The sequence below is a fragment of the Erithacus rubecula genome, assembly GCF_903797595.1.
Source record: "Erithacus rubecula genome assembly, chromosome: 2".
NCBI classification, from domain to species: domain Eukaryota; kingdom Metazoa; phylum Chordata; class Aves; order Passeriformes; family Muscicapidae; genus Erithacus; species Erithacus rubecula.
Window position 1 is genome coordinate 55,453,108 of NC_136685.1, and position 13,592 is coordinate 55,466,699.

The 13,592-nt window shown below is 42.3% G+C and overlaps 1 protein-coding gene across 3 annotated transcripts in view; it reads left to right on the forward strand.

Annotated features, from left to right (window-relative positions):
* The first annotated feature begins 691 nt into the window (after positions 1–691).
* PLEKHG1 (pleckstrin homology and RhoGEF domain containing G1) overlaps positions 692–13,592 on the forward strand; it is a 122,364-nt gene continuing 109,463 nt past the window's right edge. Inside the window, exons 1-2 of one of the 3 annotated variants that reach the window (XM_079299277.1) lie at positions 692–1,020; positions 13,035–13,119. The gene's annotated coding sequence lies outside the window, so the exon portion shown is untranslated. Of the gene's footprint in view, positions 1,021–13,034; positions 13,120–13,592 lie in introns of those variants that run through there. The other 2 variants (XM_079299276.1, XM_079299278.1) reach the window with 2 other exon arrangements.

Genomic DNA, 13,592 nt, shown 5'->3' on the forward strand with positions numbered 1-13,592 from the left:
ATGTGAAATACGGAATGAGGTTTTACAGGAAACCAAGGATTTTGTTAGTACTCAGATAAATAAGGAGCACTGAACATGTATGAAGAATTCAGGCTTTATTTAAGCCATTTTTTTATTTTTTGAGTCTTTTTAATTTACTTTTTTTTTTAATGTTGTGCAACTTTAAGCTCACCTTTCCAAAGAAGATGACCTAGTAGCCTGCCACGAGGCAGGTGTAGTCTCTACAACTTCTTGGTATTTGCTTTTTACGGGTCTGTATTTCGCGGTGGACTTGCTCTCCTCGCATTTTGGCAATTTGGCAACTCATTTACGGAAGATCTCTCAGACCTGTGAGTTGAATTTCAGACCCGTGGTGGCGGAGAGGAGGCGGTGGGCAGCTCTGCGAGGCGGGGACGGGGCTCGCAGCCGGGCGGAGAGGCTGTGACCTGACACATGGGGGAGGGCAGGGGAGCTCAGAGCTTTTCCCGGAGTGAAAACAGTAGCGGATTTTTAATTTTTTTTCCTTTTTTTTTTTTTTTTTTTTTTTTTTTTTTTTTTTTTTTAAATCCCCCATTCCCTTTTCCTCCCTTCTTCTTCCCGGGGCTGTAACCCGACTGCTCTCTTTGGCTCCATTCCAGAGACAAATCCGAGTGGTTAATCTCTCTTCCCCCCCTTTCCCAGCCTCGGGGGCTGGGGGCGGCGGAGTAGGGAGGGGAAGGAGAGCAGAGCGAGCACCAGCCCAGAGCCGGGCTGGGCCTCCCCGGGGAGGGGCCGAGGCAGCGGCTGGGCTGCGGGAGCTGCATGGAGGAGGGGAGTTTCGCAGACTCCTCTGCCCGGCCGGGAGGAGGAGGAAGTTTGGAGATCCAGCCGCTGCCCGGAGCTGGAGCGCTCGGAGTGAGCCGGGGAGCGGCCGCTGCGCGGGGAACAGGCGGCCGGCGCCGCTGGATGGGCTGCGGAGCGCCGTAACCTCCCGCAGCCTGCGCCTGGTGTGCAGCGGGAGGAGGAGCGCTGGCCGAGGGCAGCAGACGGCGAGAGGCTGCGGTGAGCGCTGCCGGGGGCTTTGTTCCGTGGGGCGCGCCGGGGAGGGGGCGGCGGCTCCTGGACCGGCTGCTGGACCGGCTCGGCTCGGTGCGGGAGGGAGGGAGAGTCCCGGAGTCCCTCAGCCGCGCCGGGGGCTCCGCAGGGGAGCGGGCGCTCGGTGAGCGCAGCCTTTGTGCGCGCCCGCCCAGGCACCGCACCGTGCCGAGCTCGCACCGCACCGGGCTCGCACCGTGCCGAGCTCGCACCGCACCGGGCTCGCACCGTGCCCGCCCAGGCACCGCACCGTGCCGAGCTCGCACCGCACCGGGCTCGCACCGTGCCCGCCCAGGCACCGCACCGTGCCGAGCTCGCACCGCACCGGGCTCGCACCGTGCCCGCCCAGGCACCGCACCGTGCCGAGCTCGCACCGCACCGGGCTCGCACCGTGCCCGCCCAGGCACCGCACCGCACCGTGCCGGGCTCGCACCGCACCGGGCTCGCACCGTGCCCGCCCAGGCACCGCACCGTGCTCACACCGCTTTGTGCTCCACCGGAGCCCCGCGGAGCCTGCCCAGCTGCACCGGCTCAGCCCGAGCCTGGGGGTTTCCTCGAGTTTCTTCGGCGAGGGAGGAGGTACTTCTTTTAAAATATGATAAAATTCCATAGGGCCCCAGGTTTTGTGGGGATGCTTTAGCAAACCCCCAAAACCCATCCTCTTTTTTTTTTTTTTAATGTTTTAAAGTTAATGGGATTGTGACAAGTATGGCCTAAAGAGGTTTGAAAATATGATTGATCTATTGTTAAGTAGCAGGAGCTTTGATTCTGTGGAGGGGCAGTGGGGCAGAGCTGCCCTGTAGGACCCAGGATGAATTTCCCCATATCTTGCACTCGTCTTTTCCCTTCTTTGCGGGTCGTGTGTCCCAGTCCTAATTGCTGAAGGAGAAGCCCTTCAGATCTCATCCTTCAGTGAGCACTGACAGACCTGAGACACTCATTTCCTTCTTTCTTCATTGCTCTAAGTACGAGGGAAAAGGACCTGAAACAGACGAACGTTCAGCTGGTTTCCAATACGGTCTCTCTTTGGTTGGCATTTTTCCTCCTTTGATTATTAATTGGCAGGCACATAAAGAGCTGTAGCCTTGCTTTTTTTTTTTCTTTTAATGTTTGCTGGTACTTCAGCAGTTTAATAACTCTGCCTAGAGAACCTGATGACTTATAGGTGTTTTGAAAGCTGTGTAATAAGAACTTACTAATAGTCATCTTTTGCTACTGTTTCATTCTTGGAGGGAATAGTCCTGGAGAGTTGCGGTTCAAATTTCCAGAAGCGTTTGTTGCCCGTGCCTCTAGCTAAATTTATAAAGGAATCCTGTTAGCTTGTGTGAAGCTAAATCTGGCTATAGCAACTCCTGGCTGTACAATTCACTCTGGTTGGCAAGGCACAATATATAGCTTCCTTGAGATTTATTTTTAGGGGTATTTTTCCCATAGTGTGTGTGGGGCACGTAGTTGTCATAATTTTGGGAACTCTTCACCAATGTGTGTGTGGGTGCTTTGGGATGAAAACATAAAGAGTTATGCTAAGGTTAGGAAATGTATTAATAGAGTGCTTGTCTTGAAAATATGAGAAGGCAGTTTGAGATTGGCCTCTTAATGAATATTGGTATTGTTCTCGGGTCTGTGCAGATGCTTAGCTATTAAACTTGGACTGTACTTCAGCTCTGTGTTCTCAGTTGGCAAACTAGAAATGGTGCAAAACACTCTGATAAAAGGTTCAGTTTCAAATGTGCTCATTTATGGGAATACTGGCTGTTTCTCACAGACCTAGACAACCTAAGCAAACAACGTCGACCTGTGGCCACACAACTTAGTGCATCTCTACAAAGGCATGCTAGGATTCTAACACTAGGTGTTAAGGTGTGATTTTTCCAGTTGTTTTACTTTTGATTTTCCAAAAAAAAAGAGAAGGGAAAAAACCAATTGTGTAGCCAAATCAGTTTGTAATTTATAGTCTTACTTGATAACATCTTGCAAAGACAGCATTGACTTGATTTTTAAGTGGAAATCTTCAAGCAGTGAACCTAGTTTGTTGGCAGCTCTCATCATTTCAGGACATCTGCTAATGTGTTCTTCTTCCTTGGGCAGGATGTGAGAGTACAAATTAACTGTCTAGAGGCATACTGGAGACTAAAGTGTTTGATTGTGAGGCTATGGAAAAAGGTAGAAAGGGTTTGGAGCTCACTAATGGAGCACTTGGTACCTTCCTGTGTGGGAGTGGGGTGTTTTTGTCTAGGTAGTTTTTTTAATGGCGTTGTGTTTTGGGTTTCTTTGTAGTTTTGTTTTGTTATTTTGTTTTAAACCTTTGTTGTGACCTAAAAAGTTAAAGCTAGAAGGGAAGTGAACATATCTGCTTGCTTTTCTAATAAGTGGCAAGTAGTGAGTTTGTGTACTTTTTGCTACTGTTATTTGTGTAGGTTGGTATGTTTGAACCTTTCACTGACACAGTCTTTCATGTGGCACCGGTGATAGTATATTTGTGAAGTCATTTGGAGCAGTGTGCAGTTTGAAAGCCTCCTTGTGTACATTTATTTGGGTTGGGTTGCTGTATACCTGTTGTCCTCTGCCTTTCCTATGCTTGTGATTTCTTGGCTCCTGTTCAGGAAAGGCTTTTTAAAGCCCTGCTAACCAGATAGGGCTGCAGCAACTGACAAAGGCATTTACTTGAAGCAGTGCTTTATTGTCTTTGAATGCAAACTCAGCAGTGCAAAGCTGGTCAGTTTCTCTAACTATAGAACACTAACAGAACTGTAATTTACCATTGGCTTCTGTCATTTTATCTTGCTTTGTGGTAGCATCACCAATACAACTTTGAGGCTTGGGTGAGTGCTTCTGAGATAACCCAAAAATGGGGAAATCAAGAACACAGTTACAAAATCTGCTGTTAGTAATTTGGAAGAGCAGATCCACAGATTAGCCTGAGATAATGCTATTGAAAAAAAGTTTCTGTACAGAGGTGTAATCTCTAAAATTGTCACTATAAAAAAACAATCCTAAACCAAAGCAATTCTTAGGGAAGGATACTACATAATGGATGGAGCTTTCTTAATTTTTTTAAGAAGTCCAAAATAACAATATTTTAACAGATACTTAGCACAGTTGTTAAAGGATGCCAAAGACCCATTCAACTGTTGATTTTTATTTATTTATTAATTTTTTTCATGCTTGATTGTCTTTCCATCAATTGCTGGGCACCATTAAGTTTCTACCAGCCAAGCCAGAGCTGCAGCTCTTGCTTGTGGGAGCATGGGGTTATAAAGGAGAGGGACCACATTTCTGGGTGGCAGCTTGACCCTGTCATGTACCCCAACTCCACAAGACCAGATGTGCTGGATCAGGAAATAATGGGAACATCCAAGCTGATGAAGGGAGCCATTTGCAGGCTCCATTTAGAAGTTTCTCAGATTAGACATGTACAAAGCTGTGGAAGTTATAAATTAGAACAAAGGAATTAATCTGATGTGCATTCCCTTTTGCATTTAGCCGTGTTGAGAAGGAGGGTTGCTGTGTTAAAGAAACATGTTTTATTGACATGTTCAATTAGTTGTGGCTTTAAGTTACTTTGCCATAAATTTCTTGATCGCCAAATATAGTACACAGATATTTGGCTAGAATATACAACAGAAGATAGAATAATAAAATATGAAAAAATGCAGATTAATAATGTAATGTCTACTGAAGGCATTTGGAGAGATGCTGGTCCTCTTATAATAACCTGGAATTTTTTCTGGTGGTGACAATGAGGATGTCTTACCACTGCTTCCTCGAGATGACATTCTGCTGCTGTAGACTTAAGAGGGCAAGGTGGGGGGAAAGAATTTTTGCAGCCTTCAGCAAAGTGTAGAGTGGCCAAAAGGCTTGCAGAACTGTTTCTGAATGGTTAATTCTGAGAACCTGCATTACTGTCACTGCACATAAAAAGTTTTAGCTAGTAGGACTGTCAGTGCAAAAGAAAGTGGAAGAAAGTGTTATTCTTGTAAACTTAGAATGCAAAGGATGTGGAACCTAGATTTCTCCTGTGCTTTAGAAAAGCCTCACACACCACAGTGAGTGGTAGAACCACAAAACTGGCCTGGGAATGAAGGGAATGAAGAGTAAAGTCAATCTTAGTGCAGTGGCAACCTTTATAACTGTAAGTACAAGAGTCTTTTATATATGTGGCTAATAATATAATGTAAACAATAATTAATGTAAACAGATTGAATAATATTAATAATAATATTAATAATAATATTAATAATAATATTAATAATAATCAGAAGTATCAGTATAGCCTGTTGGTATTAATTAATTTTCAAAAAAGTAGGAAAAGTGTGTGACATACTATTTCTTGATGTTTAAACTTTCCCAAATAACTTTAAGGATATAAACTTTTTTTTTTTTTTTTTTTTTTAAGTTATGGTTGTTGTATCAAATAGGTTAATCTAGTCTGATTCACCAAAAATTGAGTTTATATGAACTTGGCCTAAAATAGGTTTAACCATGAACTTGATTACAAATTCAGGAAAATAAAGGGTGTAGACAGGGGAGGAAAATAGAGGGGAAAACTACTTATCAAGGAGGCTTGAAAGAAGCAGTTGTACAGGCAAAGTTACACACACTTAAATTCACTGTCCTCTGTTAGCTGAGGTACCTTGTGAAGAACCTACATGTGGGAGTGGTCACTACCTGTGTTTTCACTAACCACAATGCAAAGCATTGCTGTGAAAGTACCAAGCAAGGTGACAGTTTAAAAATTTATTCATAACAGTGACTTCATGCATTTGACTTGATTCTTTTCTTCTTTCCTTTCTCAATATGTGCTCCACTAGTTCTGCTTCCTACTGTTGTGTGGGGCCATGATGATTATGCTGGTGGAGGCTGCACGTGTTGTTTTTTATAAGTGTAGTCAACAGGTATAAATTGGGCTGGCAGCAATTTCCCATGTAAACTTTAGACTGAAGCAGTGCTAATTAACTGTGAATCCTATATGTCTTGCTTGCCTGCTCTGAGTTTCAGACTGCAAGTAGTGCCAAGCCTCTTCCTGTAAGCACACATTCTGTAGAAATTCGCATGAGCCCTGCCCAGATCTTTTAAAACCTAACTTAATGAATGTAAACATTTGAATATTTGAACCTTCATATCCATTCAGCTGTTTCAGGATCACACTCCAAGCATTAGTATCATTCAGCTACTGTTTTCTGCTGATAAGATGCGTGCTTCCTTTCACTGGAAGAGATAAAAAGTGTGTCAGGGCTATAATGATTGAATCACCTGCTCATTTGCTTGCTCACAGCCATTGGAGATAAAGCCTTGGTGCCTTGGTTAGGAGATGGCTGTTTGGGTTGTGAGGAGCAGTGTCAGGGACGGTGTAACAGCCTGTTTATTTTCATGGTCGTGGCTGACGTCTTCCAGCATTGTCATCTGGGTGTGGGCTTCAAGGCTTCTGACTTTTAATTATCCCACATAAGGAGTCTGTATCTCCTAGATTTAGTGCACAGGCTCCAGTGCTAGTATTTTCTCCTGTGCTTCCCCTTGTGTTATGCAGAGTTATCTGTAAACACAGGTAAGTTTTCCTCCCTAACCCCCTGTAAATTCTGGTTTGTTGAAGTAGTTACCAATGTTTACTCTCATGTATGCCTCCTAATATTAAATGCACTGTCTGCTGCAGCTTAATTGTGATTTCTAAATACCAGAATCAATGTGCTGTTTGGGGGTTTTCTTTTTGTTTTTGTTTCTTTTTCTGTATTTGCATTGCCTACTCCAGTGAGTCCAGACCCATAGCTGAGCTCCCAACACATTTCAGAAAGGAAGTGGCAGAACAGCTTGCTTTCTACTGCTGCCACTGCTCTGTGGTATTTAGTATAAAGTAACATAGTGCTTTGTGTCCTTGATGTTTGATATGGGGGGAAAATGATAGTTCCTTCTTTGTAAATAATTTTGAAAATAGTGAGGTGAAGTACTACTTATTTGTACGTCTTTAATCTTTGTACATCAGCAATCTTTATTACTTCAGTACGCACAGAGCTTTCCACTTTTTGTTTTAAACTGAAACCAAATTAATAGCAGAAACCTGGGTTTGGCTTACAAGCAGTATGGGTGCTGCCAAGATGAGCATGCTTCATAGTCTAGTGCTTATGAAGTTTTCTCACTGTTTATGTTCCAGTTCCTTCTCACTATCCTGATAACATGCCTTGTGAGGTTACTCAGAGGGCTGTCACACCTTAGTGTCTGAGTGATGTCATCACAGACTCCACTTGCTTGTAGAAACATTAATTTTTCTGAAGAATCAGCAGTCTTAGCCTATTTGAATGGTAGACAAAAATATATTTAACAACAAATCCTTATTGAATCTGGAGAGATAGTTTACCTTCCCTCTTACTCTACCAGCATGTGGTTTGTAACATCTTTCTGTCAATCTTTTCTGGTAATTGTCAGTCTCATGTTGGAAGAATCTGAAGTTATAAATCTCTGATTTGCTTTATCTTGGTCATTCTGTGCTCCTCCTGCCCTGAGGATGTAGCTGTCTGTGTCCTGTTGGCAGACAACCACTTAGCCCACTCCTCACTGGATATTGCCTCTGAGAATCCTTCCCTTATCAAGTTGGTTGTACTGTGAAGGCTCTTCTGCCTTATGTATGAGAAGATTTTCTCCAGCATCTCCTCCTCCTGAGCTTGAACTCATTTAATCTTCTGAGTTTTTCCCAGATTTTTGGGGCAAAGCTCCTGACTGACTTTCTTAAAGTCTAGCTGCAGTACCAAGCATCAGACAGAGTGCAGATGTTTTGGTAAACCACTCTAGAATGCTGGCATCTGTTACTAAGTAAAAGTAAGTAATTTCTGAGGGAATTAATGACTATTTAATCTCCAAGGTTTCTTTATGATATATAGGGCAGTACCTTGCCATGCTTGTGCTCCTCCATTGCTTTAGATGGCATAGTTCCTAAATTGGTGTCAGAGAGATCTGTGCTAGGAGAGCCAGTGCTAGGCAGATTTCTCAGGGGAAAAGAACAGGTTTTCTGCTTGCCTTCCTTTCAGGAATTGTTTTCCATTTTCTCAGAGCCTGCCAGCAGGGAAATGCCAACCGGAGCATAAAGAAATCCCCACTTTTCTCTTGATGTGAAGGACAGGATGGTTTTCTAAGGCACGAGCAGTGCTGGGCAGATTTTAGAGCTGATCTCCTGTATGCTGACTCGTGCTGGTGATCTCAGTTACTGCAGTTTGCACTCTGCCACTTCACCTGCAGCAGTGTAGCCTCTTCCCAGCACAGGTGTGCTCCTCACTCATGGCTGTGCATGCTGACAGTGCCACTTGTGTTCTTCATCTTAGGGCTAGGACAGCAGTAGGCTGTTCTGCTGCTGCCACACACACTGCAGATCCAGAAGGAACCATGTTGAAGAGGTTATTTCTGCAAGCCTGCAGCAGAGGATCCTGCTGATAAGCAACCTCTGTTCTCAAATACAGATTTGGCTCTTGCACTCCTCAGGCCCCTTCAAAGCAGTTTGTTCATCCAAAGCACAGAATAGGGGCTGACTCAGGCTCCCAAAAGGTCAAAGCAAAGAGAATAGGTGACTTTTTTCTGCCGTGTTTTGGTGAAGCATTGATGTGATTGGGACCTGTGATATGCACAGATGGGGTATGGAGGAGAAAGATTTTTCTCCCAGACACTACTGCATGCTCTTTGGATAGGATAGGAGCTGTGCCTGCTTTTCAATGAATTCTGAAAAAACAAAACCATGATGGATCTCATTTGCTCTCTTCAGAAGAAAAGCTGGTCATAAGCCTTTGTCACTGAGTCTGTTGCTTGACAGTCTCTTTCATCCCAAGGGGACAGTGCTGACATACATACCTGACAGATGCACCTGCCCACCCTGGCTGTGTGCATCATGCAGCTCTTGGAGCTTCCACAGGGGTCTGGATGCTAAGGCCATCTGAATGCCTCTTCACTGCTGCTCCTTGTAGCAATGAGGAGTCTGCCCACTAAATGTTATGGGTTTTTTTTTTTCCCTTTTGGTCTTTAACTCAATTTCAGTGTTGCACAAAGAGTTCTTTCAATACTTAATAGAGGATCAGTGATGACCATCTTCTCATGATAAGAGGAAAATGTACTGGGTTGGTTCCTTTTATTTGTTAATTATAAATATTGAGTCATATCAGGGGGTGATTTGTTCTGGTATCTGGATCACAGTTACTTGTCTATGCCCATACTTGCCCAATGCTGACTTCTTTCCTGGGGACAGTTTGAGGTCATATCAGGGATGGTCTGGAGGAGTTCTGGCAAAGACTCACCCAGCTGTTGACCTTGTCATGCAACTCACCTTTGTGCTGTTGTGAATGGGGAGAGTGAAAGAGACTCCAGGAGTGCTGCATGAACTTAGCTTGATAGGAAATTAGCTTAATATGTTTGGGAAAGCTCTCAGCTGATTGCACGTGGAATAAATCTGTTTGTTGGGATGTGGCACATTTTCTGTCTGTTAATAGGTTATGTCATGTAATGAGAAGGTGCTACAGTATGTGGCCTTCCTGTAAAAGCAAGCTGCATTCCTCAGCCAGAAAAGTTGGGCTTTAGGAACTGGCACACAGCTCACTAAAAGTCATGTAAAATAAATTTTCACTTTAGCCCTCCTCACTGGTGGTTAAACTTGCACAGTGGTTTGCTGTCTAGCACATGGGAACATCTACAAAGAATTTTATTCTGAGCTTTTCTTAAAGGGTCAGTATGTGGAATTGTTTGGCAAGATTATTTGTTTTACAATGCTACAGTATGTGTTGACACGATTTTATTGTGTCTAATGCATAATATAATCCAAGTCATAAGGATGGAGTTGTATGGATGTGGGGTGTGCTTGGGGAGCAGCTGAGAGCAGGAATGTCAATGAATGGAATGAATGTCTTGATATCCTACCTGAAATTCAAGCAAATTCCCACCTGTAAGTTTGTGGAACACAATTACATGTAGTTGGGTGGCTCTGGCTTACTATGGTCTTTTAGCCTAGCTGGAACAGGATAAAGCAGGGATTTCAAAGCTCAGACCCCATGATTTGAGGGGACCCTGGACTAAAGTGATGTTAGCTTTCACCACACTGAGAGAGTGTGTAGAACACAAGGGTCGTGTGTCATTCACACTTTTTAGGGAAATTGAGGTGAAAATAATGACTCCTGAGGAATAAAGTAAAGCACCCATCCTCTTACTGAAAATTATTTTGGTTGCCTCCCATGTAGTGTATACCTGAAAGGAGAACCTTAAATTTACTGCATTTTAAAACATAGTTTTCAAGCTTCTGGGCTTTTAATTTAACATTATAATGTGAACTCCAAGTTCCAAAGTGTTCTTCCCATGAGAGCCAGACATTATGGTTCAAGTCAGTTTAAATATTTGAAATTCAGCTTTCTTTGGTGCTTTTGCTTCTTAAGCTGCTCCTTCCTTGGTGCTTTAACCCTATATATTTTCTAAAAGTGATTAAGAAATAAAACTTTTTGTTAATAATTGTGATATATTTCTAGACTAACTAAGACTATTTTAAATCATGCAAACTTTAAAAAGATGAAATAGAAATTACAGGACAAATGACAGTATATTTGTTAATCACTTTCTTGAAAGAAACATGCAGCATCTTTTCTTCATGATAGTTTTTCTAGTACGAAAGTGTTCAATGTTTTTACACTGATGGTTGAGAAATAAACCACTGAATTGATAAAAAAAAAAATTCACAGGATGAAAAATTAATTTTCCTTGCGGATTGTCCTTTTATATAGTATTAGGAAAATCTATAGAAAACCTTATTGGGAAAGTTAAAGAAGGTTGATAGAACATTCTGTAGCATCAAAGAGCTTATACTTCAGTCAGTTTGGATGACTGTAAGACCCTATCTCCGATCATCAGTTGAAAAGTTTTGAAAGGCCATTGTATCTCCTGGGGGTTAGAAAATATCTCAGCTTTTGACAAATGATTTTACCCTAGAACTAAGAAACTGCTATTGATGAAACTACTGTCAACCCCTGTAAAAAGTTTAGGCTTCTTTGGGGTTATCTAGGTTCCTGATTTTCATTTATTTATATATAATGCATATTATATATATATATATAAACACAAATGTGTGTATATTTAAATGCTTGTGGTTGTATTGCCAGTCTGTTTTTTCTAGGGTTCTTAAAGAAACTGGGTTCTCAAGCAGTTGAAATTGAGTCCTTTGACTCTGGAGGATTTGAAGCTAGGGAAACTTCCATGATAAGTGGAAAGTAGGATGGTTATTATAGGTCACTTTGCATTTCCGTTTTGCTTAATTTACAATCTGAAGTACAGTCGGGTGGTTGGGTATTTGCATGTAACAGCTGTCACAGTCTGATCACAGGAAACTTTGGGAGACTACTCATGTATTACCTTCTTCAAATTCCTAGTAATGTTAGTGGAGACTACTGTCTGCAGTTATTAAAATGAAAACCTAAGTGAAGTAAATAAAATTGTTGCTGTAGTCATTCAGTGTTGCCAAAAGAAAAAAAAATACACTCTTTTAGTCTGTGAAATTGCCTGTAGTGTTAATTTATTGCTGTAAAGATAGCATGGAGAAGGCAAATATATTGATATTTTATTAAAAGAAAATTTCAGATGGAGTAGTTTTTTGTACTTAAAAAACATCTGTAGATGAACGTTATGCCCCATTAGGAAGATTGAATTGATGGCATTACTGTTGAAGTTGAAAGTAGACCAATATTTTTAAACGGGTTTTTGAAGTATAAAATGTTGCCTGTTTATGATTTGGTTCACCTAGACCAAATTAACTTGGACACTTAGCAGGGACTCTCATTTTTTCTGGCATAAGAACAAGCGTTGGGCAGAGCTTCCTGGTCTCAAGAAACTGGTGATGGTAAGAGGCCTCTGTAGTGTTCCCAGCCAGCTGAATGCCTGAGGTATTTTGCCATACAGGAAATCAATTGCAGCTGAATGTGCACTGTTTCCACTTCAAGTATATAAACAGGCCTTATGATGGTATAAAAAAAGAAGAAAGTTATTAAATAGTTTCTTGAAAGTTCAGAACAGGAACATTTGATGTTGAGTTTCTGTGGATTCTTCACTGTCACCTTTGGCTCAGTCTGTGGCACAGAAATAGCACAGAAGGAGAGGTGAATTAGTGTTGGATACTCTAGAGAAGGGAAACGTAAAGCAGTGTCTTAGAGAAATGAAAGTAATAAAAAAGATATCTTTATTCAGTTCCAATTGATATTTTGCTGAGCCTGGGAGGGGTTACAAGTTTAGCAGAGGGAATGAGTTTTTTTCCTTGTTAAATCAAAAATCCTCCATTTTTAGGGTTCAAGGCAGGCTAATAAATTTTGCAAGAAAAAGATGCACCACAGTTCTACCTAAATATCTGGTTTTTGTGAAGTGGTAGGAGAAACATTAGTTTTGTTCAGATATTTATCATGCTTTGTTGACCTTGTGAAAATATCTAGCTTTGATGGAGGTACCAGGCAGTTCACAGCGACCCGTGTCTCTGACGTACTTTATAGGCCACTGATGTTTACAAGGGAAGTGAGGGCTCATTTGGATAGAGGTTTCCAGGCATTAAACAAAATTAAGTTGAAAATCAGCTCTAACAATTTCCAGAAGGAGTGTGGCCTGAAGCCCTTGGGGTTTAGAGCTTGGGCACCCAGCAGAACTTCCTTGCTTCAGCACAGGCATGCAGGACGACCACAGACAAGCTGTCTGATCTAGATTTTTAAAGATATGTAGGTAGGCAGAGGTGGTAAAGACTCTTAATGGGATTTTCAGAATCACATTAGTGTCTAATTCCTATTCAAAATCTGACTCCATGGCTTGTCTGAACTGGATTCAGCCTGTGCTATGTTTTATTCAGCTGCTCCTTAGGACAGAACGGGAGGTGTGTGTATGGCGAGCGTGACTTAGGGGGAATAAACTGAGGTGTGCCTTGGCTCCTGCTGAGCTGTGCAGCTGAGCTCCCTTTTATCCTTTCTCTAATTCCATAATTTCCACCCTCCTTTCTGCAGAATGCCAGAGATTCAGCGGAGGAGAGGAAAAGTGACTCCGTTTTGCCCAACCTAACAGTGATATATTTGGTGAGTGCTCTACCAGGTAAATTTTTTTACTATTATTTTAACTTTTGGTTTTTTACTTTATTTTAAATATGGGTGAGGATTGGTGTGCCTCTGACTGAGAGGATTACCACTGGTGTAAGGTGAACATGCCTCAGGTTAACCATGAGGCTGCTTAGTATGCAAATCCACAGTAGGTCACTGTGTGGGTTAGCCAAGAGAGAGGGTGCTCCTCACGTGCACACTGGTGGGGCTTTATGCTAATTAAATCAAATTTTGGGGGGGCACATAAGCAGTTAGGGGGGATTAACTGTTCAGTTTTAGCCCTTGTTTCTGAAATGGAGGTTTTGCTAAAGATCTGTAGTTGAAATTTTGATCGGTTGCTTGCTTCTCTCACTTTGGAAGTAAAAGTTCCACTTTCATGGAGAAACTATGGTCTCCCTATGGAGATGGGAGAGCCAGGACAATATTGTTCTCCTGAGTTTTCCTATGTTAGTCTACGTAATTTAGTTT